The 24,568-nt window shown below is 50.6% G+C and overlaps 1 protein-coding gene across 9 annotated transcripts in view; it reads right to left on the reverse strand.

Annotated features, from left to right (window-relative positions):
* The window catches only part of HDAC4 (histone deacetylase 4), a 343,637-nt gene that overhangs the window by 189,513 nt on the left and 129,556 nt on the right, over nt 1–24,568 (reverse strand). The gene's annotated exons all lie outside the window — the stretch shown is intronic.

Genomic DNA, 24,568 nt, shown 5'->3' on the forward strand with positions numbered 1-24,568 from the left:
GGAGGGGAGGGGAGTGGAAGGGAGGGGAGGGGAGGGGAGGGCAGGGGAGGGGGGAGGGGACGGGACGGGGAGAGGGAAGGGAAAGGGAAAAGGAAAGGGAAAGGGAAATGGGGAGGGAAAGGGAAGGGAGGGAAGGGGAAGGGAAGGGAGAGAAAGAGAGAGGAAGAGAGAAGAAGGGGGAAGGAGAGAGGGAGGAGGCAGATGAACAGTGCCTAGGATTGCATCTATCATTTGGGGAGAAGATAATCTTTACAGTATTGCATCTTCCCATCCATGAACATGGGCTATGACCTCATTTCATTTCTCTCTGAAATGTCTCAGAATTGTCAGTGTTGCAGTCTTGAACATCTGTAGATTTATTACTAGGTATTTGATATTTGGTTTCCATTTCAATTTCTGCTTGCTCGCATATGGAAATACAATTAATTTTTACATATTGGTTCTGTATTGTAGACTATTCATTCCAATTATTTTTCTGTAGTTATTGTGTATTTTCTACATACAGAATCATGTCACGTATAAATAACGACAGTTGATTCCACCTTCCAGACCTCATGGCTTTTCTTCTTCTTTGTTCCGCTGGCTCAGTCCTACAGTATAGTAACTGAAGAGAAATGGTGATAAAAAGACAGCTTGGTCTTGTTTCTGATCTCAGGAAGGATGTTTCCAGTGTTTTGCTGGAAAGTGTATGCTTGCTGCAGGTGTCCACAGGTAACTATCAGATTAAGGAAGTTCCCATCTACTCCTAGATTGCCAAGACATATTTTTAAATCATATATGTTTGCTTAACTGTATTAAACTTTTTTGCATCAATTCAGCTTATTAAACAATTTCCCCATCCATCTGATAACATGGTGAAATTCTTTTCCTCACGTCAAACTAACTTTGCATTCCTGTGACAAACTAGCGTGGTCAGGCCCAGGGAGTTTTTGGGAAAAGGAAAGCAGCAAGAGCTCCACACATGTGGGGACCTGAGGTACACCTAAACTCTTTTCCATGCTTGATTCTGAAGACTCAGAGACCTCAGTCCTACATTTCAGCCTTAGCACCTCACTTCGATATTTTGTTATGAGCATAAAAGGAGAATTGGATAAGCTGACATTCTAAAGTGTGTTTGGTGGGGGGGTTGCCGACATAGATGAAAACACTGAAATCGCTGTGACCCAGGAGTAGTATAGGTCACACCTCACTGTGCTAACAGAGCTGCTTTTCAGACACGGGGTATGGAAGCTTAGGGCTACTGGGAAGCAGTAATGACTCAGTCTTCATTAGAGCCAATCTCCCCATCCTTTCATAGTTTTCAAACAAAGGTTTTATTTTAGAACAGCTATGAGCTTATAGAAAAATTAAAGCTACTAGAGACTTATCCTTTACTCTGCACCCTCCAAGCCCTATCACTAACATCTTCCATCAGGATGCTGTGCTTAGGTGTCATTAAAGGAAAAGCCTGGACTTGATTCGATTTCCTCTGATTTTCCCTGGTATCCATTCTCTGTCCCAGCACCCATCCAGGGTCCTGCCTCTCTTGGCTGCGACAGTATCTCAGACCTTCCTTGTTTCTGACGACCTTGACAGCTTTGAGCAACCCTGCTTGGGTATTTTACAGAATGTGCCTCAACTGGGGTTTGTCCCAGGGCCTCACTGGGACTCCAGGGACTGAGCTGCGTGAACACCTAGCAAGGGCTGACATCAGACCAGAGAAGCCCCGATATCTTCAAACCGAACTTCAAGGGGAACGGCAGAGTTTCCACAGTTTAAGGAAAGAGCTTAGCCTTAAAGCAAAGACAAAAGAAACCACTTGGTTCTCGTGTCTGGGGCAAAAGGACTTGTCTTTTGCCTGAATAAAGAGGGACGGAAAACTCCTTCTGCTGGGAGGACTGGCCATGAGGAAAACAGCCTCTCGGCCTGCACCGAACTGGCAGGTGTCTGTGAAAAAGCCCCGCTCGTGGGCGCACGTGGCCCACCAAGACCTGCACCTCCTGGAGGGCGTGGTGCGACGCACACTCACATACAAACCTCCCCTCCACACGGCAGATCAGTCAGTGTGGAATGAAGTGGGTATCTATTTGGGCTTGGGGCCATAATGCCATCCCCTCAGGCCTCTAACCTGTGTGACCAGTGGTAGTATTTTACTGGCACTCTGATGCCTTTGTTCAATTAAATTACAAAAGGGAGTTCAGTGGGCTGAAATGTCATGGCTTGGAGACAAAATGATCTACAAGGTCAGCCAAATACTCAAATTCCCCCTAGGTCCTTCCCCTGACCTGAACCCCCAGAGGGATCTCCGTCTGCCACCCCAAGCAGGACCTGCACCTGCGCTAGCCTCCTCCCGGCTCAGCTTCCTCCTTTGCTGAGTGACCCCAGCAGCCCCCAGCCCTGCCATCAGCCCATCCTCCCTCCACTGTGTGGCCGACACCCTGGCACTACCCCTGGACCTGGCGGATACTAGGCATAAGCTTGGTGCTCCATAAACTCGTGCCCGCCCAACCAGCCCTCCCTGGGAGCCCTGTTCATAGCCTCGAGCATCCCAGGCCACCAGATTCTGCTTTTCCCCACTGCGCAGGTTACTGAAAATGACCAAAGTTCCATAACAGTGCTTGCAATCTGCCCATTAATAGAAATTAAACTTTAATGAGTAAGTGTTGTGAATTCCTCAGGCATGTCCAACATAGTTTATGTATATTTATTAGAGAAAATGAAAATGGAAAAAGATTCTTTCCCTAAGCAGTATTTTTCCTTCAGGGTAATCAGGCAGTCTTTTAAAATGTCAAGGATAACCTAAGAAGTATTCTTCACTTCTCCACTAAGAATCAAACTAGAGCTGCCAGCTTACAGGAAATGTGGGTTTGGCAGAACCTGCTAAAGGACCCTGGATTGGCTATGATCAGTCAAGTCTCGACACAGAAAATCCCAGGACAAAGGACTCAGTGAGGCGGACAGGGGTGGGGGTAGATTTCAGATATGCCCACCAGTCCCGATGTTTTGGTCTGGATTTGAGCAACTGGCTATAAAAAGACAGTTTTTAAGATAACCAATAAAAATTAAACATCGCTTGGGTATAAGATGATATTTAGGAATCATGATTCATTCTGTTGAGTGTGATAATGGGGTTGGATCTGTTAGAAATACACATTCAAGTATATAAGGGATGGTGCTATGGCCTCTGAGATCGGTATTAAATTCTCCAGAAAATAACGGTATGGGAGATGAAGGGGTCATGATGGACAGCCTCAGGGATTTCCTAGGGGGAGGTGGCTGTGGGCATTCACTCTATGCACTAGTCTCTTTCCTTTCATATGTGTTTGAAACTTTTCGTAACAATTTTTCAAGAGATGCCAGGAATAAAGACAAGCCTGTCCCCACCTTCTATTCAACACAGTTGGTCTTTGCTGAGCATCTGCTAGGTGATCTGCCTAACTTGTTCCTTCATCAATATCCCAACAGTCTTCAGTTCATCCCCAGTCCCTGTGTTCAAGCAGGCACACATGTCTGGTTCACAGCTCAGCGAGCAGGCCCTGAGCATCTGGGAACATGAGAGTGAGCAACGCAGAGGCCTGGCCCCAGCCCAGCAGAACCAGGGACCCACACCAGCTGCCTGCATCCAGTCCCACTACGGGGTCTGCCTGGTGCCAGCACCTGCCCAGACACGGGCCAGAGGAGACTGCAGGGGGCGCCCAGCTGCTCTCACGTGCCAGGCAAGGCTTGCTAACACTTGCAGCTTAGTCGGGTGATGGGGACAAAAGGTGCAAACTGAGCCCGCTGGACACGCAGACTCAGCAGGCAGACGGAGCCCGGTGGGAGGCGAACGCGTGCAGGAGTGAGCCACGGAGGAAAGGGAACAGCAGGTTACTCGGGGATTTTCCCAGGGAAAATGTGGCAGTGGAAAAACGCCGCCTTGCCACCCGCCGCTGTTTGAGAAACGATCCACGTACCCAGGAGGCATGGCAGCCGGAGAAGCATGGGGGCGTCGTGGGCTACAGGGCGCAAGGAGCGGTGTCAGGAATCAGTGTGGAAAAGGGGCTGCCCGGGGGCTGAATGGGGCTGTCCTGTCCCTGCAGGTCCTAGGACCGAGCACAGAACCAGGTTTGTGGGCAGGGTCCGGCCAGCGCTGGCTGAGCGGGTGATGGCCACGGCGCCGGCAGGAGTGAAAACAAGCTTCTGCTGCTGCTCCGCGAGGCCCTCTGTGCTCTATGGGCCGGAGAACAGCGTTTCCTGGAGGGAGGGTCTCAGGGCGTCTCCTAGACAGTTCTGCAGGGCCTGGCGTGGCCATGCTGCTTCCTCCCTAAGTAAGACAACACGGAGAGACAGCTCTCAGCTCTCCCCACCTACCAAGTGGCACTGGCCAGCTTGAGTGTTCGTAAGCGATTTAGCAAATCAGGAGAAAATGTCCTTGCCCGCCTCAGAAAACAGCACCGTCTCGGCTCCTGAGAGGATGCCCACTGCCCAGTGGTGAGGGCACACATGGGCAAGTCACTGCACAGCTGCTCTGTACAGCGCTAGGAGCCTGCGAGGAGGATCACCTGGCATGCACCCTGTGCAGGTTCCCCAGAGCCGCCTGGCATCTGCTAGGTGATCCAGAGCCAGTGGGAGGAGCCACACACAGCAGACGTGAAATAGGAACACTGCAAAACACACAAACGACATCTCTACAGCTAATGTAGGATCGTTTTCTGGATAGGTTCCCTTCAATTAAGCTAATGATGAAAGGTGATGCAGCTATCAGCAACGGCTGGAGACTAGCTCTGCGGTCTGCTTGTGGATAACCGTGCTCCCTCGCGGCTGGGCCACTCGCACGGCCGGGCAAACCGAAATGCCCACTTTTTCATGCTGTATCCACTGCTTCTGTTTCCCCGCAGGCATTCTACTTTCTAAACTAACAACTCTTCATTCCCAAGAAGTCTAACAAATATACAATTCCTACCTGAATCTACCCTCCACCTGGACGTAGACCCCGTGTGGGAGGCGGTCCTGCAGGGTTTGGGGTGGAGTATCTCCCCTGTCAAGTGGAGACAAGGCTGACATGAGGAGTGAATAAATGAATACAGATAAAGAGGGAGGTACACAGTGCGTGCGTGGTGACAGATTCCCTTTGCTCCTCCCGCTTCACCTTCGCTTCAGTGCCGCGGCCGGGGCCCGGGCCCTCCACGCCACGGCATCTGAGCCGAACAAGCTGCTCACCAAATGTGACCCAGCAATGAAAACCAGTTACAGACGAACCATTCTCCTAGAATATTTTCCACACTGCTGAACGTCACAAACTCGCTAAAGGTGCTTGTGGTTAGGTGGCAGGAAGCTGGAAAATAGGTGCATGTTAATAAATAGCTCATGAAAAATGAGTCACTAATTCAGAACAATAAACCCAAAGTGGCCATTTGCGGAAAGTCTAGGCAGGCACATTAACTGCGCGGCTGGGAGCATCAAAGCAGGGATCCGTCCCTGGAGCAAGGCAGAAAACGGAGGGCGTGGACCACACCCTCTCCTCCTCTCCACCAAACCAGACTTGCAAGCACTGCTCATTCTCTGTGCAGAAAATGGATCCTGTGACGCCAACTTTAAAGCAGCATTTTTAAAGTAATCAGTCTGTGGTCAATGGCCAGTGAGACGGGGAGAGAGTGAGGCTGGGGCTCCCCCAGCGCCCACAAGACTCGGTGATGTTCTGTGCAAGTCAGGCTGACCCCACCAGCAGCTGCCCAAGTGACAGGCCGGTGGCATCACCCAGCAAAAGTCTGTTCCAAGGGCTCTTCAGCCAGCAGGCCCCTTGGGTTGAAAGACTTACTCCTCTAGCACTTTTTTTTTGTTTGTTTTAGACGGAATTCTTGTTCTTTCGCCCAGGCTGGAGTGCAGTGGCACAATCTCGGCTCACTGCAACCTCCACCTCCCGGGTTCAAGCAATTCTCCTGCCTCAGCCTCCCGAGTAGCTGGGACTATAGGCACCTGCCACCATGCCTGGCTAATTTTTTTGTATTTTTAGCAAAGACAGGGTTTCACCGTGTTAGCCACGATGGTCTCAATCTCTTGACCTCGTGATCCGCCCGCCTCGGCCTCCCAAAGTGCTGGGATTACAGGCGTGAGCCACTGCGCCCGGCCACCTCTAGCACATTTTTAGGACAATATTTGCCTCAATTCACTGAAAATGTATTTCATTTTCTAAACTACTGTTCTTGCTGTATCTTGCTAGAACTAAACATAACATCCTGCTTACATTCTAAATGAGAAACAATAACAGCTAAATAACTCCTGGTGGGAGCTGATGATGGTCAGGCACTTGTCTCCGGGTTTCATTCACAGAAGTGGTACTCATGGTTCTCACCACGGAAACAACTGGCACAGATACTCCATTTTAAAGAAGCCAGGGAGATAATAAAGGCCATCCTGATCAAGGTTGGGACCAACTTTCAAAAGCAAACTGACCCCCACTCTGCTGTTCTGCCTCTCCACATGGACTCATTCAAGCCTCAAGGTCAACGTCCCATCAGTGGCTCATTCATTCAAGTTTTCCTGAACTAGCTATTAAGTGGCCGTCGCAATTTTGGGGACACAGCGTTGTAAGTCCCTGCACCCCAGGCTTCCACTAGTGAAGAGGGGATGACACGTAGATCAACAGACCGCGTGGGATCACGTGCTGGAAAAGAGGGCCCGGCGAGGTGGTGGCGTTTGAGCAGACACCTGAAGGACGTGTGGGGTCAACCATCCCAAGGATGTGCACATGAGGTGCAGCAAACAGCAAGGGCAAGGCCTGGGAAGGGAACAAGCCTAGGGGGTTCCCACGGGGCAGGCAGAGGAGACACAGCCTCAGGTCCGAAGGCTACAGTGAGGACCTTCCATTCCGACTCCAGCCACCCTGCAGAGTGTCACCCAGGGCGGGGAGGGGCTGCGGAAGGCCGGGGAGGCGGAGGGAGAGCTGGGAGAGATGGGGAATGGGATCCATCAGGACCCTGCGATGGACTCGGCATGGGTGTGCCGCACTCACCCAGGTGGGAAAGACAGAGAGGCTTGCGTGGGGGGAAGCGAGCTGGAAATCCAAAATGCAGATTTGATGGAACCTGCTGATTTTGAGAGCCACTCACCATTTTGAAGAGCAAACAGTACATCTAAACCCCCTTTGAGCCATTACTTTGTGACCTTCTCAGGAAAAACAAAAGATCCAAAATGTCCAGATTTTGTGTCGATGGTTCAAAATTCAAGTTCTCCATATTCTACAACATGTATTTCAGCAGCATCCTTTACTCTGCCCGAAATCTCACTATCCAAACACCACCCCATCCTGGGAGGGGCTCTAGACTTCTAAAATATTTATTCATTCCTTTAGCTGAGCTACTAAAGAAAAAAAAATAAGGAGCTGAATATTAAGTGACACACACTGCACTCAAAACTCTTGTGTCAGGACAGAATGTGCACAAAATATACATAAGCAGTGAAGACTCGTTTAATGTGTCAGCTGGCTGCTCCACACTGGTTCTGCCGTCTCTCACCCTGCGACAGCTGTGCTCCTTCCTGCTGCAACGCGTCATCCACGGGGAAGCTCTGCTTCAGGGCCTCCCGCCTCTGCAAGGAGGCCGTGCACTGCTGCCCAGTGGAGCATCTTCCGTGACGGCCACCGCAGCCTCTCCCGTCGGAAGTGCAGGTTCAATAAAGCACCTGCTTTTATTCCATGTCTCTGACAAGCACTAAAAGGAGACAGGTGTGGTCCAGACATCACCTTAGGTGCTGAGAACCCAGGTGATGAAGACACAGAGTCGGCCTCCAGGGGTCCGAGAGGAGCGGTCCAGGTGATAATATCATTGTGTCTTCAGTACCCGGTCTCCAACCCTGCAGGTGGCTCCCCAGAGACCGTGGGGCCACCTCGCCAGAACCAGTGGGGAAGAACAAGGAATTGCAGGCTGGGAAAATGTGACACGAGACTCGGATAGTCCAGGGCCCCACATGGCCCAGCTCCAGGCAGTCGGCTCCACATACCTTCCTGCCACTGGGGCTGCCACTGGCTCGAGCCTCCAGCAGCTCGTCTTGGAGCAGACATACCGGGTACAAAAAATCAAGCACTGGCTCATACTGCAGGCCACTCTCTGGAATCATCCAGAAGCTGCTATGGGTTCAGCGTGCACTGGCAGTGGTGACACAGACATGGGTCCTCTTTTAGAGGAATGTCTTGGCCTCTCCAAGGAGAAGGGGCCAGAAGAGGCACTGCCTCCCTAGGACCTGAACAGAAAGGATGATTTTCAGTGGCCTGACTGTGGACGGCCGTGTTCCAGCAGAAGCCCACTGCCAGAGGCCACAGCAAAGGGGGACAACAGTGGACTGGCTCATGGACCTCCCCAGCAGAAGAGCTGCTGGAGATGGGACTTGGGGTGGGTTTCCCTCACCCTCGGTGGGATCCTCCCCTCTGCAGACATGGAGAACTTGCCCATGTGTGTTCACATGCCCCCGCCACGCACCTAGTTCACCTCGAGACCTGCATCAACTTACAGGTGCAGCCAGCACATCTGGAAAGAGACTCGTCAGCTGGCACCCGGCCCTGTGGGCGCCGTCAGCTCCCTTAGACAATGACGTGGGGTGGAAAGGGCCTTTCTACATGAGTGGTTTCCATGTCCTCAATTTTAAAAGATTTCAAGAAGTTTTATTCTCCTTAATTTTGGTACTACCTAATAATATACAGCACATAGTTTTATTTTAATATCTGTTTCCTAAATGCTTTCAAACACAATTTTATTTCTGAAAAGTGAAGGTGGGGGAGACACACAAATGCCACAGCACTAGCGTTGCAGGTGATATGGGTAAAGATTCCATTCCCAGCCAGGTGCAGTGGCTCACACCTGTAATCCTAACACTTTGGGAAGAATGAGGTGGGAATATTGCTTGAGGTCAGGATTCAAGACCAGCCTCGGTAACGTAATGAGACCCTGTCCCTACCAACAATACAAGAAAATCAGCCGGGTATGGTGGCGCGACTGTAGCCCCCCAGCTATTTGGGAGGCTGAGGAACGAGGCTCTCTTGAGCAAGATCACACCACTGCACTACAGCCTGGGTGACAGAGCAAGACCTGCCTCCAAAAATAAAAAATAAAAACAAAAATAAAAAATAAAAATAAAAAGATTTCCATTCTCCAGGCACTGACCCCGGCTGTAACCACACAGTACCTGCAGTCCTAGCTCCTGCTTGAAATGCTCCAATCTACTTCGCTGTATTCTAGGACATGCTCTCCCACTGCGCAAGGCTCATTATTGAACGGTATCAATGTACATTCAAGATAATCACATCATTATTATTTAATTCAACAGTACTCCAGCACACCCCTCCCTCCAACAACACCAGCTTTTCTGGATCCTCTAAGAAGCAGGTGTACCATCTGCAGAAATCACTATTACATTTCTGTTATGCGCAGTATGAACACATTCTGCGCATCACAGCTTCCCCTATACCAAGACTGACTTAACCTTATCATCATTCCCTTTTACACAACAGAAACTTCAGTTTCTAAATATACAGTGATTTCTTTGTATTGCCTTCTATTTTAATCTTCTAAAAATAGAGCTACCACCAGGAGAAGCAACTTGCTGTTGGATGTTCACTATGCTAATGTCACTGACAGGATGTGGATTTCTGCCCCTTCCAGACTTTCCAGCTTGTGGTTTCCACATGACGTTTGTCATGGTGGCTCCAGGATTCTGGCCAGGAGTGTGGGAGCAGGATTGCCTGGCATCAAAGCCGGGATCCACTCCCAGGAGCTTGTGATGCCACATGAGCCAGCCGACCAGTGTGGGCCTCACTGTCTACAGCCATCAAATGGGCGACAGGATGCTCTCCACACTGCAGGACTGAGAGGACTGGACTAAGCACCCATAAATGCACCCACAAGCCGCAGTGCCACAGACACGGCCCACCCTGCCCCGGACAGGGCCCACGTCGCCACGAACACAGCCCACGTTGTAGGAGCAAGTCCTCTGACTTTCCCTCCATCAGCAGGTTGGCCAAGAGGATTTCTCAGGTTTTAGCAGAAAGTTAAAGAGAAAAATCAAAAGGCACAAGGGAAAGAGCAGGACAAAAAGGAAGCCGCTGCCTGCAAGAGCTCTCATGTCCCACAGAAGGTCCTTCTTGAGGATGGGAAGACGGGTCTGTGCCCGCCACCTCCTCCCCTTGCTTCTCCGCCAAAAGACAAACACTGCACCAAACCAGAGGGCAGTCGACTTACCAGTCATTAGGTTAAAATGTTTTCTTAAACAATTTTCCAAGTTTTCAATGCTTCGTAGTTCTAAGAACAGAGCTATCCAAAATTTTAAAACATAATCTCTTATCTTCTGTTTAATGAAGTTATTTTTGAATTTTGAAGAAGTAGAAATCCGATCATTCCTCTCCTCCCTCCCTGACACACACACCCTTAGGACCCAGATTCTCTGCCAGGAACACACCGCCTGTGCTTTGCCGGCCGCCGGTTTTGCCATGGAGAGCCCGCTGGCCGCGGCCGCCTGTACCGCACACTTCCCAGCAAGCTTCCTGTGCAGCTGGCACTGTGCCCGGCAGAGCAGAGGCACAACACACATTCCCATCACACTTCATACGCGGCATTAAGTTCACGACATATTTTCATCTTCTCCTGAGATATTAGAGTCCCGGAAACAAATTCACTTCCTATCACTCAACGTGCAACTCACATGATAAATCCTGTACCACTATGTTAGTGGGGTAAAAATCAGAATTATACGGCAAAGAAAACATAGAAATTATATCAAAACAAAACAAAGATGCAGCTTTCTTAATCTAAAGCAAATTTCTTTGGTTTTATACCCATAAAGTCCCACACTTGGGCATGAAGGCAATCTTGAATTAAAATGAACACGGCTGTATACTATTATGACTGATGTCATGTTTAATATTCAGACAACTGGAAAGAAGGGTATGCCTTTTAACTCAATTACACGAAAAGAGGAACTGGAGAACAGCGGTGGCTGAATGTGCACGCCTTGCTTTGACACTCTGATTTAACACGCGCCTGGAGTAAAAGTCAGGTTTACACTTCGAAAAACACAGAGCCTCCTCACGTCCACAACACAGAGCTACAGAACATAGCACGTTAACCAGAACTTTAGGTTCCCAAAGCTTACTGCACTGACTCGATAAGGATCCCTCACTTCCCACTGTAAGAACAGAGACACAGTTACGAAGAGAGAATAAAATCTCGCCCTAATATCATAGGCAGAGTTGAGCTCAAGAGAAGACCCCGATTACCAGAAAGGACAGAAAGCAAAAGGCGCTCCAAGCAGGTGCACTGAGGAGCAGGCGCACTGAGGCCGTCTGCCTGTTCCTGGGGCCCAAGAGTCATCAGAACTGGAGACAGGCACCAGGGACCCAGTGGGGGTTGCATACCCGGGTGGGCAGGAGAGGTAGCCAAGAGCCTGGCTCGGACAGAGAACTGGAAATGAGACGCTGTGTCCGGACAGAACTCTTGGACGGCTGTCTGGTCTATGAAAAGAGAACTGGAAAACTCCACCCACCAGGCCAGGGAAGCAATAGAAGGTTGCTGGGAAGAGGCTTCGGTGAGAATCTAAAACCCTAAACCTGGGTCCCTGTGGATGTGGCCTCCAGATTCATATTCTTTGAGTAGTTCTGGAATCTCAAGTCTAGAAATAAGGGCAAAACTAGTCTAGAACCTGAGAAACCCTGTCGTCCCAGGAAGACAAAGAAAAATAGCTCCTTAGGGCTACCCCCACAATCCACAGCACACAAAACACACAAAGAAGGATGCGAGGGAGGGAGGCCAGTACCCTGCTGAAGAGTTCACCAGGCAAACTGAACATCAGGAATGACAGTAGCAACCCACCATGTGGGAATCAGCAAGAACAACAAAACAGAGAAATGGCTCCAAAATGTCCACAAATATTTAAACAATGTGGAAAAGACAACAAGCTGCACAACAACAACAACAAGTTAAATGAAGAAAAGAAACTGATGAAGGAAAAAAACCTGGAAATGGGAGATGAGAAGTTTTTAAAAAGAATAAAATGAATTTTCTATAATTGAGAAGAACAGATTAGATCTAAAGAAAAAATAGCAAATTAGATATAAAGATAAAACTAGATCTAGATAACTCACCAGAATGTAGCACAAAGAGAGGAATAGATACAGGAGGGAGGCAAGGATAGAAGAATAAGATGGTCCAACACAGACCTCGTATGAGTTCCTAAAGAATGGAAAAAACGTACAAATGCAGTATTAAAACAGATAATAAATGAGAACATTCCAGAATTCAGACATAAGAGTCCTTAGATTTAAAAAGCATGCTAAGTCTCAATTAGGATAAATAAGTGTGAATCGACATCTAGACACATTGCAGTAAAACATTTAAACACTAAACATGGAAAAAGATCTTAAAAGCACCAAGGTAGGGAAGTTAGATGATCTAAGAACATTGGATTGAGAGTCAATGTTTCAACAGCAACACAAATAGCCAAAAGATAATGAAATGTCTTCAAACTGCTGAAAGATACAGCAACCTGCAATTCTACACCCATCTAAACTATCATTCGAGTAAAAGGGAAAACAAAAACATTTTGAGTACTTACCATTCAGAAACCGTTGCTGAACTAACAAGGGATTATTTCAGAAGGAAGAAAATCATATCCCAAGTGAAAGACTAAGATGACAGAAGCAATGGTAAGGCACCAAAAACACTACTATGTAAGTACACATGAATAACTACTGAATATTCAATTAATACAAAGTTTCATATAGATACCAAGACTATGCGTAATCTTGTTTTCTCACCCTGTGTGTGTGTGTGCTTCAAAGTCACTGTTTAAAACACACCTGGTTGGTTTCCTTTTAAGAACAACATAAACCTTAAAATTAAAGGGCTTCCTTTTTTACTCTGACAGCTAGGAAACTCAGAGCCAATTATGCAGGGTTTATGACATGCATTTCTGGGCTCTACTTCTCTTCGAGAGACCGTCATTTTTTCTTTTCTCTGATTCCTTTGTCTTTATTCTTACACAGCCTTCATTAACGAAATAAGAATTAGTACAGCCGTTCCTGAAATTGTACCCACAGGCACCAAAGCACATGACACACCAACATGCCACGGCCTTGGCTTCTCGTTATGAGGAGGAAGAGGAGGCCACTGACATATGGCCTACTGTGAGTAACTGCACAACTCTGCTGAAACGAAGTTCAGTACCACTAAAAGCAGGGTACAAGCGCAGCAATCCTACTCGGAAACACAAAAAGCTCCCAAGGGAAGACTGACAGCAATCACTGCCACGCACATGGGCTATTCTTCCTGTGCTGCACTCAACATCACATTTGCATGGCGGAGAGCCCGTCTTTGGAAACAGCGACACACTTGGGCGAAGGCAACTCTTTGTGAGAAATAATCAGCAAAAGATTGCTTATCCTTTCTACACTCAGAGAGTAGTTAGGAGTAACCAGCTCTCGGAAAAGGATAAACCACTCTATGCAAATACTCCCGCAAAGGTTCTCGATTAATGCAAATATTATGTTTGTCTTTTATTTTAATGGAAACAGCATCTGTTCTGCACAGTCCATGCCATCACTTTGTGGTCTGTGTGGAACATCTCAAGTGTGTTCCAGCTGCGTTTCAGAGTTTGAAACAGATTCTCAGAGAGGCAGAGCCACAGAAAGCAGTTCACTGAAGAAAACAGAAAGCAAACAAGTTCAGTGGGGCTGCTTCTAGAAGGCTTCTTTCTCTTTAAAGCAGGAGAGAAACAAATCCAAGAACGAATTCCCAAATTTACTTCTGCAGAGGTTTAGCTTTTTTGTGGGATTTTTCCTTTTTAATAGTTTTGACTAAGGAGAAAATTAGGATTGCTTTTTCTATGAATTTGGTTGCAGGAGAAAGAAACTCAGAACACCACATGTGGGGAAGGACTGGCTGGTTGGGGCCAGGCTGCCACCCAGAGCACTGACCCAGTGCCAAGGCGGGTTCCAGCCCCTCCCAGAAGGCCAGGACCTCACCCCAGCCGCATCCTCCTCCTTTCATAGAAGATGGTGGCCATCTAGAAGGCTCCCTGCCAACACTGGCTTCCTCAGATCGCTCCACTGATACTGTTCTGTGTCTGCCACCACATGGAGAGGTCCAAAGAGGAGCAGAACCTTGTCGGGTTCTGTGTCCATGACCCTGAAGCAATGACTAGTTCAGCAGCAGTAGAGACTGGATAGGTGGATGACTGGATGAATAAATCAAGCTACCTATGGGAAAACAGATAATGTGGAGAAACACTGACCTGTCACTCTTCAGATTTCAAATATAGTCAACTTCCAAATCTCTACCCAAGTAAGAGTACCTGGAAACAGTTTGACCTCAACATGCTAATAATACTAATTTTACCATTCCATTTGTGTGGACTGCAGATATACTGCCCATCGGATCCACTAGACCAAGAATCCGTGTGGCATAGCCTACGAAGATAGAAGAACCTGGGTATTTTCAGATGTCCCTCAACAGAAGCACCTACTCTCACATAAACTTGCTGTTAAGACTCTAAAATATCCATGTAGACAATTAACTCTGGGTAAATAACAGAATAAGCACTCATATAATTCCTTTAATCATTAACTTAGTTATTAATTTCATTTCAGATTGCCTAATCTTTCATATATACTGTTAATCAGCTTATAGAAGAATTTTGGTTTTGACAAAAATCTCTGAATATCGATACTTAATAAACATGACTGCTTCAAGAAACACAAGTGCAAAAAGAAGAAAAAAGGTGAGATAGGCCATGTGGTCCAATCTTAGCAGAGAGAAGAACCACAAAATCTGGACAAATATAAACACATCTTCTTGATGACACTACTAAGATAAAAAAAAACAGTGAAGAATTATAGGACCAGACAAAGGCCAGGGGGTGAGAATGGCATTTGGGACTGATTCTCCCCTATTGGTATTTGCAGAGCCCACAGCCATCTAAGAATCTTCAGTACTTTTGACACCACCTCTTGCAGATATTAGGTTTAGGAGTAGAACTCCCGGGACTGAAGGGCAGCAGAGACAGAGGGAAATGTGGGTTGGGATCTGGAAGCAACCCCTAGGGAAAGAAGAGACTCCACAATAAATGGACCCTCAACAACTGCAGCTCTGCTTCTAATGACTCTGCAATCCTTGAAACAGAACTGAAGTGATGACTCATTGTTAGGGGCCCCGAGCACCAGGCGGAAACAAACTTCAGTCTACTAAGGAGGAAGATGTCATCATCCTAGGCCTCAAATAGTCTCAACAGATTTTGCAAATAACATCTCCAACACACACACTCACACATTCACATATCAGGTAGAGGAAAAGACAACCCAACAAGAAAAAAGCCAACAGAAACAACGAACAATAGAAAAAAGACCCTCAGGTGCTCCAGATAATAGAATTAAAGAGAAAGAGACTTCGTTACTTATTTGCTGTATACCATGACCCATAAACAATAGCTTCAAAGGAGGAATCGCAATAGTGTTCTAGTGACGATAAAAGAAGTGAATGCAATTTAAGATCCTGTGGCAGTTTTAGAAATATATTTTAAAGAAATGATGATTTCTATGTTTAAGAAGATGAATTGGAAACTTGAAAAGAGAATTTCAAGAGCTGAAAAATGTAAAAAGTGAAATAAAGGACTCCATCATCTAACAGATTAGACACAGTTACAGTGAATTCCTGAGTAGGAAGGTGGGCCAGAAGGAAATTTCCAGAATGATCTCAAAAGTCAAGGGCAGGAAGCTAGAGAAACAGAAGGCACAGAGACAGAATGTGCAGGCAGACACAGGAAAAGAGACACGGAAGGGGTCAAAAGCACGTCTGAAAGGACCCTGGCCAAGAACTACCCCAAATGGCTAAAAGACACAAGGTAAAATTGCTGAAAACAAAACCGGCTATGGAGGGGGAGGGGGGATCACCTACAAAGAAGAGCGGTGAGGATGATTGGTGATTTCTCAACGGAAGCACGTAAACCAGAAAACAATAATATCTTTCCCGGTGCAGAAGGACTGCTTAAAAGTACTAGAAGATGGTCACTGTCCAACTAGAATCCTCTAACCAGCACGGGCATTTTCAAAGAGTCATTTTCCAACAAAAACTGCCATCTGACACCAGAAAACATTCTCACAACTGATCTCAGAGGGAAGATGAAAATGAACACCCATATAAAGAACAATGAAAAGGGTTTACACGTGTGGATATATGGAAATAAACATTGACAAATAATACAGTATGCAAAACAATGCCACAGAAGAGACAGGACAAAGGAGGAAAGGCAGAGTGAAATGGCAAATGGGTACACTAACATTCTAGACAATCACGTGCTATGTAAACAAACTGAAGGCTCTACTCCGAAGCAAAGACGACCAGAATGCATAGAAGAATATAAACTAAAAAAATCCCCAAACACGTGCTATTCACAAGGAAATATCTAAAACATACAGCTATGCAAAGTATGAAAATAAACATTCGGAAAAATATGGACCTTGCAAATAACAACCAAAGGAAAGCTGGCATAGCAATATTAATGACAGACAAAGTAGACTTTAATAAAGGTACTGATTCTTGACTTTGACAGCATATCACCTCATTTTTTGAATATAATGCAACTAAACTAAAAATCAATAACAAAAAAGAACTAGGAAAACCTTAAAATACACTTGGCCAGGTGCAGTGGCTCACGCCTGTAACCCCTAACACTTTGGGAAGCTGACGGCGGCGGATCACTTGAGCTCAGGAGTTGAAGACCAGCCTGGGCAACAAGGTGAAACCCAGTCTCTACCAAGAATACAAAAAATTAGCCGGGCGTGGTGGAACTGTGGTCACAGCTACTCAGGTGGCTGAGGTGGGAGGATTGCCTGAGCCTGGAAGGCGGAGGCTGCAGTGAGCTGAGATCACACCACTGAGCTCCAGCCTGAGTGACAGAGCAAGACCCTGTCTCGAAAACAAAACAAGAAAACAACAACAACCAAAAACAAACTTATAAATTACCTATATGCCAAAGGGCAATTGGGTAATAGCACACATTAAATTTTCTGCGAAGCAGCAAAAGCCATGAATAGAGGAAAATGGCTTTAAAATCCTCATATTCGGGTTCCATGTCAAAGGCTTAGAAATGAACAGAAATTAAACTCATAAAAGTGAAAGGAAGTAATAAAGAACAGAACTTACTGAAACAGAAAAGGGATACAGACAGAAGTGACAAAACCAAAACCTGGTTGTTCAAAAAGACTAATGAAGAGGAAAGATCTCTGCTGACAATGTTAAAGAAAAAAGGAATTTCTCCTCAGCCCAGAGCCTGTGGGACGGTGTGAGCCCTGGTCCCTACATCACAGCCTGCAAGTGGGCAATACGGCCTTGTCGGGGCAGGAGAGGAAGAGAGAAGTGACACAGTGAGCCGTCCTTTGTCAGAGTCACTCAGAGGGCATCTGACAGCCAGCTAAGGAGAACTGGATCTAAGGGTGAAGCTCATGTCAGAGCCCAGGAAGGAAGGCTGAAGACTCAAGGAGCCAAATGACACCACTCCCTCGCCTTCCACCCCCAACGCTTTGATTGATTTCCTAACTCCATGCCAGGCCGCCACCTCTGGAAACTGAGCAATTCATTTTGGTGAACTTCAGCTGAAAGACAGAGGTTGGGGTTCCCATCCAACGGACGCTCCTCTGCGGACCGCGTGTCCAGACTGTCTGCGGGTGCCCTGTGACGGCTCTCTTGCACACGTGCACACACACACGCTCATGCAGCAGCGTCGCATGGTGGGTAAGACCGTGGACTCTGAAGCCAGACGTACAATTCAAACCAGACTCCCTCACTCACTAGTTGTCAGATCTTAGGCAAGTTTTATATGTCCCAGTTTCTTCATCATAAAATGGGGAGGACAACACTTGGATCTCAGGGTGCTGATATGAGTATGAACCAAGAGGTACAAATAATGGGTTTGCAGCAGGGTCTGCTTGTTGTCCAATAAACATGCTCAGTTTCTATCGTCCTTCGTCATGGTACAGAATGCCCTAAACCGGCCTGTTGGCCTCATCTCTCTTCCCTCCAGTAATCCCAACACTGTGGCCCCAAGCGTCTCTATCAAATGCCTATCGGGCTGCTCACTCCGGGGAGGACCACTTCTCCGTGGCTCTGCTGTGTGGCCTGTGTCTAGCTCTGCTCCTGCAGCCTGCAAGGTTGCATGTGAGATCCTCCTGCCATAGTGTTCTCATGCCCAGCCTCCTCCAGGGCACGCCTTCCACCTGGGGCCCGAGCGCTGCCTCCCTTTCCCATGGAGGGCAGGAAGGCGGCTCACACTGCATTGTGCAAATGGCTCTGTCTTTGCTGGGATGGTGACTCACACCTTGAGCCTGAGAAGGAGGCATGGAAGCCTACCCTGTCAGCGGCCACCAAGAAAGCCCAGCTTCCTACGTGGAAGATGACGAGGCCAGGGCACTGGGGTCCAGACAGAAGCCAGCCTGGGAGCGGCTGGAGCGGCAGTCTCTGCTCCCTGCAGGTACGCACACCTAAATTCCATGCGGCACTAAGGTTTCAGGTGGACATTCTGGATGTTTTGTTTGTTTTTGTAGAGACAGGATCTTGCTACATTGCCCGGGCTGGGTTGAAGCCTCGCCCTCCTGAGGCAGGGATGGTCGGGGTGGTGCTAAAGATAAGACTGAGCCCAGCTGGCCCACCCTGTAAAGGCAAACAGAAAAGCAAGACACGTGCAGGTGAGACAGGTACTGCCGAGGCCTAAATGCACTTTAGGAACTAAATCCAGCAGAGTGTACACGAACCCAGGTAACATGCTAGAAACAAGACTAACGAGGGCCTACAGAAGGCGCCAGGTCCAGAACCCCACCCCAGCAGCTGCCGTGTGCTGAGACGGAGTGTGGCCACAGCCAGCCGGGCTCTGTACAGACGGAAGCAAACCGTGGCAGGCCTGGGCTCTGGGAGGCGGGCAGGCCCGGGGGACCCTGTTAGGTGCGTCCATGGGGCATCCTGGGACATGACGAAACACGTTTCAACTGTTGCCAAGAAAAGGCACCTTATTAGCCTGCTAGCCAGCATGTAGACTTCCCACGCTGGGAGACTCAGGGCCACAGAGCAGGAGCCTTCTGGTTCCTCCACAATCCACAGGCTAGACACAGGCTGGGCAAGGGGTCTCCCTGCTGAAGAAAAGCAGAAGTCAGCGTCCTAAGAGGGCCTGGTGAGACGGCGGCCCAGGCCCACAGGTAGGAAGGTGCAGCAGTAGGCTGGTCCACTCTTAGAAGGCAAGGTTTCCAACTGAAACCACACGAGAATCCTCCCTCGCTCCTTAACAGTGGCAGAAGCCGCAGCAGGGACACGCTCCACCCAGCCCGGCCAGCAGGTTCTGCTGCCAACTGCCCAGGGTGACTGAGGAGTCTGGAAAAGCCTATGTTGGAGAGTCCTCGGGTTGCCTGGCGCCATGAAAGCACTGCCTTTGTGAGCCCCTGGCCCCTACTGGTTGGCATCTTCCCCGGAAGGCCCCAGACACAGAAGCCCTAGGTGGGAGTCAGCAGGGTGGCACCTGCCCCCTTATCACTCCAGGGAAAGCCCTGAGGGACCCTCCCAACCACGCCAGCACCGCCTGCAGTGACGCCGGGCCGCGCTCACCCCAAGGCCCAAGGAGGAGCCATGGTCCACTGAGACCCACGACAGGGTATCCACGTGGCTTTTTAGAAGCTAGTATTTCCTCCTGTGGTGTCTCCTTGGGGGAATCCTAAATTTCTGTGATGTGAGATAAAATTTTACTGGGATTACAGAAACCCTGGCTTAGTATCAGAGACCACAATAACACACTTTAGAAACAGAGTAGCAATTTGGTTCTCTGCGGAATTGTAAGTGGAAGGGATGTATTTTCCTTGAGATTTTAAAAATAATTAGGAGGAAGAGACAAAAGAGAAGCTTTTGTGAAAGCAGAGATCGAAATTTAATTAGAAACAGACGAGGATCTTCTCAAATCACCCTTGCCTTGTTTGCCCAGGTCCAAGATAAGGTAATGCCATTAGGCAAGATCGATCTCTACTCTGAGGGGGCCAGAGCCTGGCTCTGACACTTTTGGCCAGATGTCCCCATCCTCGGCCTGGCCTCATTTTCTGTGCAGGAGTGTGGCCAGTGAGACCTGGGCCAGTGCAGGGGTGGGCAGGCACCACAAGCAGGACACCCTCAAGGGTGCACACGGCTGAAGGTGCCATGGGCAGAGGGCGCTCTGTGGGCCACACTCACAGCCCAAGAACACGGATGAGGAGGCCTGTGCTCAGGCACTAAGGACACGGCGGGATGGTTCTGGAATCCACCCAGCAGTCCTTGGAAAAGCTGGTGCCCTGGTGAGCAGGAGAGCGTGAAGATCTAAGGAGGGGATCCCTCACTGGAAGGTCAGCCTGAAGCTTCTGTGCTTCACGAAAGATCTACATGTGAAACCGGGGAAGCCGAGCCCCAGGGAGGGCCCATTACGCTGATGAGAGAATGAAGGAAGGGACCCTGCCCCAAACACTCGGGGCCAAGAGAAGATCCCCGCACCCGCTACGGCGGTGACACAGGCACGTACATGCCGCTGCAATCACTGCAAGAAGACATCAAAATGCTACCCTCCTTCATGTCTGCTGTGTCGCACCCTAGCCTCTGCCCCAGAGGTCAGACCCAGTCCAGGGGCATGGGCCACTGCAACTGCACATCAGCCGCCCCGAAGCCCGCCCTGAGGACCCCCGCCCCGCCCCCCCCCGCCCCGCCCCGCCCCCTGCGGGGCCGCCGCCCCAATGCCCCCCCTGAGGGCCCCCGCCCAGCCCAGCCCTTTGCCGCGTCAGCCGCCCCGAAGCCCGCCCTGAGGACCCCAGCCCAGCCCAGCCCAGCCCAGCCCCTTGCGGGTCAGCCGCCCCAATGCCCGCCCTGAGGGCCCCCGCCCAGCCCAGCCCCTTTCCGCGTCAGCCGCCCCGAAGCCCGCCCTGAGGACCCCTGCCCAGTCCCCTTCCTGGCGAGCGCCCCTTCTCTTCACATCAGGCAGCAGGTGAACAGCTTCCCCTCGGAGCCGCCCCACGGGTCTCCGTGTACAGGTGTGGAGGTGTCCACAGAGAGCTGCACCACCAGGAGCCCCCAGCCAGGGCAGCTCTTGGCACTGACGCCCAAGGGGTATTGCTAGGCCCACAGAGAGCTGCTGTCAAGGACAGGGGCAAGGGCAGGGAAGTGAGGCTCTGCACACGGCAACATCTTCATGTCTTGCCTGAGAGTATGTTCTAGAAGGACGTGGGAGAGGAGAATAAACAGGGTCAGGACAGTCAGGCAAGGCCTCCAAGTTGGAGGTGTTAACCACATCTGAAGGGGTTCCTGAGAGACACAGGGGCACCGGCGGGGGAACAGAGCCCGATGCTGCTTTCCTGGCATGCAGAGCAAGCCCCCGGCCTGGTCCCAGCTGTCTGACTCAGCTGAGCTTACCTCCCGCTGCTCGATCTAAGCTGGCTGCCCAGTGACACCACTCTGCCGCTTCTCGGCAGAGGGGACGCTCTGTGAGGGCAGAGCCCCGTCTGGTCCCTGCTCCCCTCAGATCTGAAAGGGAGGTTACGTGGGCACCTCCGAGAGCCAGCGGCTTACTCAGGGCACACAGGACCTTCGGGGTGGGGGTCGTCCCTGAGCGGGGGCTCAATGACTGAAAACAAAAGGGGAAAGAAGCAGCCCTGGAAAGGAGGGGGCTGACTTCCCCAGGCCAGACGGGGAGCTTGCGGGGAGACGGGCTCTGGCCTCAGCCTAAGGTCACACCCCAAAGGCCATCCCAGACACCGGGGTTACGGCTGCTGGGGGACTCCCAGCAGGCACAGGGTTCACCTCTTTCCACTCGGGCGGCCCCAGCCTCCACCGCGGGGGAGCAGATGCGCCTGCCAGGTTCCATTCAGCCTTGGTTTGCAAATGGAAGCACAGGCATTTCCAAATGCAGCTCACATTTGTGAGTGTGGCAAAAGAGCGAGAGCGTGGGGGCAGGAAACTGGATTTTGTTTGGTTGGTTTTTAAATGTCTGTTAAGAATGTGCTAATGTAAGACTACGCATGAAGGTCGCTGGGCAGATGCAGCGGTTTATCTTGGAAAAAGAAGTGTGGCTGCCCACGGCTCTGACAGGACGGCCAACCCCATGCGACCAGAGGGAGATGGCCCGGGTGAGCCGAGGCCCTCCTGATCCTAAGTGGCCAACAGGGCGCTCTGAGTGATGCTCCCTAGGGCTCGTACCCTGAAACCTGCAGAGGGTGAGGAAGCTGATGCAACAGTCAGAGAACAGATCAGCCTTTCTGGGTGGAAGCCAAGGTCTCTGGAAGCCCCGTCCTGTCCTTAGTGTTTCTTGGGGGAGACTCTCCTGAAAGCCATGCCTTGCGGCAGGTCCCAGGGTGTAAACACTGTGCAGGGACACCCAGCCCCATTGCTGCCCCGTCGGAGGATCCTGCCCTTTCCTTCCTCCTCGGTGTTCCAGGGACCTGAAGGTCCCCACATGCTGCTGGAGGTGTGGCAATGGGCTTTCTTTTTACCACGAGCTGGAAGCTGCCTCTCAGAACTGTCCAGCTCAGAGAACCCCGAAGATGGACTCTCCTGCCCCTCCCCCTGCACAGCAGGGCAGGCCCAATGCGGGCTGAAGCGGGCAGGGCCTGACAGGGGCTGGAGAACAGCGGATGGGGGGCAAAGAGCCAGGGGTCAGCCCTGGGGCTCTCCCACCTACCATGAGCCACTCTGAACCCACCCCAGGGGAGGATTTGCTGCTCCAGGTCACCCTAACCCCCAGGTGACAAGCAGGGCTCCCACATGTGTGCCGACCCCAGGATGGGTCCGGCACACTCAGGAAAAATCACAGCTTCTGACAGTGCTCCAGAGGCATCACAGATGAAGTCATAAAACCCTTCCCTTCAAACGTGTGATTTCTCAGCAAACACCGCCGCAGACTTTCATATCAGGAAGTCAATCTTAGCCCAGCAATGGGTGTGGTTTCAAAACAAATCACTCCTCCAGCGAAGCCAAGGCCTCCCACTCAGAAACAGCACTTCCAAATCAAAGAAAAACCCCATGCTGGTGGCCTCCCAGTAGCACCCCTCGGCGCTTTCTGAACACTGCCTGTGGGGCAGGTGAAGAGCTCTCCGGGGGAAGGTGCGGTGGGGCGGGGACCCAGGCCCTCCCTTTGCCCAGATTCTCCTGCTCCATAGAGCCTTGGGGCACAAAGGACAGAGCAGGTACGCAAGGTGATGCCAACACCCACTAGGCCACAGCGCTGGCACCAACACAGGCACCCCACAAAGACACAGTCACCAGGCTGGGCGCAGGCTCAAGGTCAGCCAGCTCTGCAGGATCCCAAACAAGTGTCAGAGACAACGGGCTTCTTGGAACTTCCAAAGACCATTTCAAAGTTATGCATGAGCTCAAGCATTTTGCTAGGTCCTGGGGGTGAACGGGCATGTGGGAACCATGCCATGGGTTGGCTGCCGCTGAGTGCGCAGTGCCCCGATCAGGCCTGTGTACTGACCTCCTGGGCCTGGTGGGATGAGGTGAGGCCAGAGCGAGCTGCCTGTGCACCCTCATACACCAACCGTATGGCAGGAGCGTGGCCTGCCTTGCCCAGCTCCCCCTCCAAGGACAGGGAGAGGGACACAGGGCCCCTACGCCCTCACAGAGGCTGCTATGGCATCCAGAGGGGCGGCCAGCCAGTAAAGACTGCTGAGACCAGAGGTGAACCATAAGGCCAAGGGGCCAGGCCAGCCGGAGCCCACTACGCTGCCATAGCCGCCTGCTGGCATCCCAGCACAGTGCCCAGGGCAGGGAGCCCACACTCCAGGCAGGCCTACCTCCTATAGCAGAGCCGCTAGGTAGGAAACGTGCCCCTGACTCTCCATAGGCCTGGACCCTAGTCCCAGGAGCCCACACTGAGATTCTGACCGTCCTCACTGCCCCGCACTGCAAGCCACTGGTTTGGCCCACCCAGCCCTCCATGACCTCCGCACGGCCATCGTACCTACAGCATAGATTCACAGCGCACCTGCCCAGGGGCACCTGGCCCTGTGCTGGCCACGCTACCCAACCTGTTCCAGAGCCGCCGCCAGGGCTGCTGAGGACAGAGGAGGCTAACGATTATAGGCCACCTGTCCCGAGGCAAGAGGCCACGATTTCATGACACACAGCTTTGCTCCCTCTGGGAAATTATAAGCCACTGGCCAAGAAATCATCATGGCTTCCACACACCCAAAGGCAAGTGTTGCAGCTCACAGCTCACATCCCACCCTCTTTCCCTCTGTCTTCTCATTCCACATCTGCCCCCTGGGGCCCTCCCAGTGTCACCATTTCCAGGTAGCCCAAAGGGGACTGTGAGCTTGTAAAGTGGAAGAGGCTCTTCCTTCACTTAGCCAGCGCTGACGGTGCCTACAAGGCACCCCCTTGGCCTCTACAGCTCCTGGGACTCCTGCTCCACCCCACACCCAGGTGCTGTCGCCTCCCCCAGGGGACACCAGGTCATTAGGTTCGTCTCCCCCAGCCCCAACCATTGGAGGTTCCCTAAGCCACAGGGGACAAGGCAGGGTTACTGGTAATCTTTCGGGACACCACCCTGGGCATCCTGGGCACAGCCGCTCAGGACACCACCC

This window comes from Piliocolobus tephrosceles, chromosome 11, assembly GCF_002776525.5.
Source record: "Piliocolobus tephrosceles isolate RC106 chromosome 11, ASM277652v3, whole genome shotgun sequence".
Lineage (NCBI taxonomy): Eukaryota > Metazoa > Chordata > Mammalia > Primates > Cercopithecidae > Piliocolobus > Piliocolobus tephrosceles.